We start from the raw sequence: 6000 nt of genomic DNA on the forward strand, positions 1-6000 counted from the left end.
AGAGCGAGCGTGCTTGACCAAAGACTCACTGAAAAAGTATTGTATGGTGTACTACGATAAGTTTAATTTGCAAAAATCTATTTAGACCTCATATATACTATATATACACTGTCTATATACCATGTTCTAACATTGCAGAAAGCAAGCAATAATAAAAGCAAAACGTTCCATAAACACCGGAAAAACACTTTTTCTTTAGTTTTTAGTGGCGTGAAAATGTGTTACCACTGATAACAAATGTTTTTTAAGGTATTGAAATCACTGAAAAAACCCCACCAGAATTTACCAAAAATAGAAGCTGAAAACAGGAAAGCCTACATATAATGCAGCCAGACTTTGGAACAATCTTCCCCTCCACATACGCACTGAACGTGATTATCTCAAGTTCAGAAAACTACTTAATACCTTTCTCTTTCCTTGATCTCCTCACAGCGTAAACGGCGCCACAGCGCTGGGATGCCCTCAGGTAACCACACGATTTATAAATGTTCCTTAACTCATTCATACTGTTTCAATGAACCGGCACGTCCTATTTAATTATAAGTATGTGAGTGTGGGTGTTTATCTTGAGTGATGAAAATGTTAAAAATTATTTACTCCTAATCTTTGTGCTGATGACATCACCTGTAAGTAAATAAACATGTGTGTTGTTGATGTGCTCAAGCAACCACCCTCATTGTCTGGTGTTAGGAAAGTCTGCCTCACCGCGAGCCACAATCCCATACCATTACATGGCAAATTAATAACTGAAAAGCATTACATTTGTAAAAAGTTACTTTACTGTTAACTTGAACAGAACTCCCAGAACGCACATATCACTGTATCCTCTGCCATTTGACATTACACACTAACGTAAATCCCTAACCACTATAGAATAGTTTCTATGTCTGCCTTGAATCTCTAAACACATCAGCCCCCACTGGTACCCATTTGCTTGCCAATACACCATTCTCCCAGTAGAACTTTATTGTCTGACTTAGTCCACTGCTAGACCCTAAGATCACGTTGCGTGTTTTGGGATCTGTGAGTCTTTTCCTAACTTGTAACTAACAGTATTCTGACATGCCTACTCACTATTTCTAAAACTGCTGCATCCAGCCTCACTAGTGTTCTATTCGAAAGGGTGCAAAAACATGTATCATTTTTTACACACAAATTCACATACTTTCATTACTGGTCCTTCCTCTGTTGCTAGTCAACCTTCTGAGCATTACTGTCTATCAGCCTATATGCCTTTTCTTTACCTGAATGCCTACTCACTCATTGGGTCAGAGATGCTTTGTCTCAAAAGCCAGAGTGAACTACTCTACCCCAAACAAAATTAACATACTCTCAGGCACCCAAATCTTAGTGATTTATATCCTAGCAATGGAAACCCTTCCATTTTACCACATGTGCTTGTTTTGCCAACCTCTCTTGTGAAGTACACTTGGAATGAAACTTGATAGAATGTTTGAGGGTTTACCAATCCTGTCAAGTCCACATCATCCAGGTAGCTTCATGTTTGCCTTGGCATCAGCCTCATTTCAAATACTCCATGTCCAACAGAATGAAAAGATTCTAAATAGCAACACACTACCCAATTCCATCATGGGGCACTGTTTTGATGCCCACAACTGACTCTTAGATACTATGCAATTGCATCAAGGGAGTTCCCAATAATTTGTAAGGGAGAAGAACAGGCAGCTAAGATCAAACGTAAGATGCAATATGCCAACTAGGGATACTTCAACACCTGAACTTGACCAGATCATTGAAGGAGAATATCATACGTCATTATGAACCTCCAGCTCAAGTACCAAGATGCATCATATGACATGTGCTCTCTCTGTGTCTACTGTGGAATTAAATCCAAGGTCAGCTCACCAAGTTCTCAACAGTTTGTAATAGAAGAGACTATAGCACTTCTCTAATTTCTATCCAATTCCCCCAAATCCCACAAGCACTGTGTTATACAATGTGGATGTTCCCATTTTGGCATCCATGACTTCATTCTTAGAATGTTTGTTTGTTGCCTGATCGGCTTGTTCTATTATTGTCCTTGAGCATTGATCATTCTTTTGTTTGGTGGGGGACACTTATGGGCAGCAACCTGAATGTGCAGCTCTATCTCACCTTGTTCCCCAGTGGCCTGTTATACACCATTTGAAATCTCTAGGACTTTGTAATGCCCATGTCTACATACGCTGAATCCATTCTCCAATCATCTCATGTATCTATTTTAATCATGAGCCAGTCAGTTACACACTTCCCTTCCCTGGTTTTAATAGCCATTTACTATCAACACGATGTATACATAGGATATATAACACACACTCCCACACCTGTAAAATGTGTTTGCATAAACTGTCCTGCATTGCACACTTTTGTATCACCTATCACAACACTTCTGGTGGGAAAATTCTGATTCTCTTGAGACTGTGTTCAAATGATAGTCTTTATCAGTCCCTGAGAGCAAAAATACCTGTTCTATATTCCAGCACTTAGCTTTCACGTCATGAGCAATTGGGGTTGATTTGGCTTGCTGCTCCTAGTTATTTAGATTTGTCAAGTGTCTGACCACTTGACAGTTTCAAGAAAATACTGAAAATAAGAAAAGACAATCAGGTTAGTAAGACTCTGGCGGTCGGAGGGGGACACATCATCAACAACACGCACCGGTAAATGCATCCATGTAAGAGAGACTGTCTAATAATTTATGTCTTTCCATCAGTCCACACACCTAAAAGAACAAAAATGGGTAAACAAGCACATTTTTGATACAACTGGTGAGTGCAACCTAATACATTGTGTACCAATTGGAACACATAACACAAACCTGTGTCTTTGTGACATAACAATGACATCAGTGCTGTGCTGCAAAGCATTATACATTAACTATGACTTGGTTGGTAGTTATGTTCCAGGGAAGTTTGTCTAAGGTTGCTGGTGTTTCTTACTATGTTTTGCATCTCATTTACTTTAGAAAGCAACATCCTAACATGAATGTGGATGTTAGATGTTCTAAGCTGATTTTAATTTCTTATCTGAGAGATAAGGATCAGTAGAGTCTCTCCTCAGCCTTTCTTTGTTCCTATTATTGCACATAGGAGACACATCCTGTACTCCACAGATTGCAGATAAAGGGCCTCATTACAATGTTGGGTTTAAATTTTATGCCTGAAACCGACTCGGAATTGGGGCTGACCGACTCGCTGTCTGCGGTTCTTCCCACCAGATTACGATGCGACTGAACACTGTTCAGTCAGAGTTCCGTTATTTCCCATGGGAGCTTGTGTTCCGCCAAACAAACAGACGTAACACAGGCTCCAATGGGGAAATAGAGGAGAGGGTGTAAAACCCTGCACCCCTTGGTACCCACTCGGCCCCCAACCGGAGACCGCAGGATGAAGGGAGCCCGTCTAGTGGCGCCTAAATTCACTTTCCGACAGCCTTTTCATGTTGGACAGGCCAAAACGGAAAGGCTGTTGCAAATCAACATCATAATCGAAAACACTGTCTATAGAGGTGCACAAAGCAGTTACAACAGACACGGATACTCTGCGAGCCAGTTGGAACTGATCAGGAATCATGGCGCCGTTTACTTTCTGACCGCAAACATTGTAATCAGTTGGTTGGGATGTAAAGCGAGCCAGTGAGTCGAAAGCGTTTCCGACACGGTCAAGGATATTCCAACTGTCTGGAGGAGGCTCTCCGCCCGACATCATAATTGGCCCCAAAGTGTCTAGACCAGTTTATGGTGGTTTGGCTACCCATGGAAAGAAAGCTATTTTTCAAGCCAGTGGAAAATGCTGATGATGAGAAAGTAGATCCTGATTTAGAGTTTGGCAGATAGGTTACCCTGTTACAAATGTGTGAGATAAAGTGACCACCTTATTACAAGTGCCTTAGAAAATAATGCAGTCATAATAAGGCACATGGGCGTATCTGTTATGTTTGGAATAACCCTGCTGCTAAACTCTAAATCAGGCCCTTATTTATTAGTTAGCAAACGCCAACCAACTTTCCCTCATCCTCTCTTACATTTTAGCTACATCTCTTGCACATTTTTAGGTCAAGCATTTAAGACCTCTTGTATGTACTTTAGTATATACGTATATGTGTATGTACTTTGTAGGCTCTGGAGATCAGCCCTAGGACTTGTCTGCTTCCGCTTAGGGACTTTTTTTTGGTTTAAGGATTGAAACCTCTTTGCATATCATTTGCGTACATTCCTATCTCCAACAACAAAAATGTATGGGACAGTACATATATAATGAAAATAAGGAATACCCCCACAGTCTTTGATAAATGTTTCAAAACATTCCTGTCAAGTGTTAGTCATATGGTGTAATTATCGATGCTAAGAAGGACAGGCTGTCGATGTTCCAGTCTCAACTGGTGCAAAATGTCCCTTTCAACAGTGTGACCTAATGATGGTTTAGCGGCCCTTTTGGGCCATTTGAGACGGTAACGTTGACAGCGTGTCCTCATTAATCACACCATATGGTGCTTCAGTCCTTTCTGAACCTTCGAAAGAAGAAGGTGAAAACCATACAGGACAGTTGATTTATGAACCTGTGTGGTTAAGAGAACTTTGCACTTCCTTATATCTCTAGACTGAATAAATATTATACGGTAAACAGGATTGTATGGTGGCACCAGTGTTTTAATATTGATGTATTGTTGTTTATGCTGTCCTTTTCCAACTGAATTTTTCATAATGTATGTAATGTACTATGGATTCATTTTCTATATAAAAATACATCTGTGTCAATACCAATGCGCTGTTGATGTAATATATAAGCAATGTACTGATGGTTTGCAGATGGATAATTATAATGACCATTATACTGCTAATTTGATTGGAATAATAATACTTCATCCAGGAACACTTCAATTTTCTAACTAGTGTGCCTGCAGCACTGATTGTACAACCCAAATAAGTAGTCTTTTACACAGGTTTCAAGTCTGCCATTGGAGCTTGTATATTCAGTTTTAAACTGCCATTTCAGCCTTGCAACAGAAATGTTTTGATAGACCTACAGCTTCCTTTTTTAATTCATATGTCACCCTTAGTGTAGGCCCTAACCAGCCTTGAAGCAGGGTGCAGTGTATTTAAAAGAGTTGGACACATACTTTTAACTTTTGCATGTCCTGGTAGAGAAAAATAATTGAATTAATTTTTTAAAACCTCAAAACTTACCTCTCACATAGGATAACATTTATTTTACCCTATTATATCTGATAAGTGATAACGTTCAATTGGGAGCAAGTAGGAAAATCGAATTTGGTGTCTAAAGAATTGTAATTCAAAAACCCTCTTTGATGTTAAATTCAGATTTTCAGTCACTTTTAGAAGGTTGGTATTTTCTTATCCTAACTATTTAATGCCTGCAGCCCATATCTCGGGTCACATGACTAGGTCTAGCTGGCAGTTGGTCTTTGTGTATTGCTCTAAACAGTGAGCAAAAGGGAAATAGGAATTGGCAGGTTCAGCCATCTCTGACTTAATGTGGGGGTACCTGTCATTCCCCACACCTGCACATCACAGAAGCCGTACCTGAGCATACTCACAAAGGGTAACCCCAGACAAGCCTGGACCATGGCAGGGAGGCAGGAAATTCCAAGCACCTCTGAGGGTGAGAGACTCCAGAATGTTTTCCTACTTTAAAATTGGCATCAGGTATAAATAATGGACCCTCAGATCCAAATCTTCAATATGCATCTGGGCCTGTGGAAAGCTTAGAAGGATTGATGTGCTGCTCTGAAAGACTGTTACTCTGCTACCTTGCTGCTCTGATACTGTGCTGCTCTCCTGCCTGAGTGATAAGGACTGGAACTGCATCTTGAACCCAGGACCACCACAGTGACTCCAAAGGCTAGTTGGCTGGCCTCCGGAACAGAGCTTCAGGGAGAGAAATGAAAGGGTCCAACCACCTTGAATCCAGCACCTGGACTCTGCCTGCTGTGAGTCCTATCCCCCTCACCCCCCTCCAGGTGCTGCTACCTCAATTCAAT

The sequence above is a fragment of the Lissotriton helveticus genome, chromosome 8 (assembly GCF_964261635.1).
Source record: "Lissotriton helveticus chromosome 8, aLisHel1.1, whole genome shotgun sequence".
Classification (NCBI taxonomy): Eukaryota; Metazoa; Chordata; class Amphibia; order Caudata; family Salamandridae; genus Lissotriton; species Lissotriton helveticus.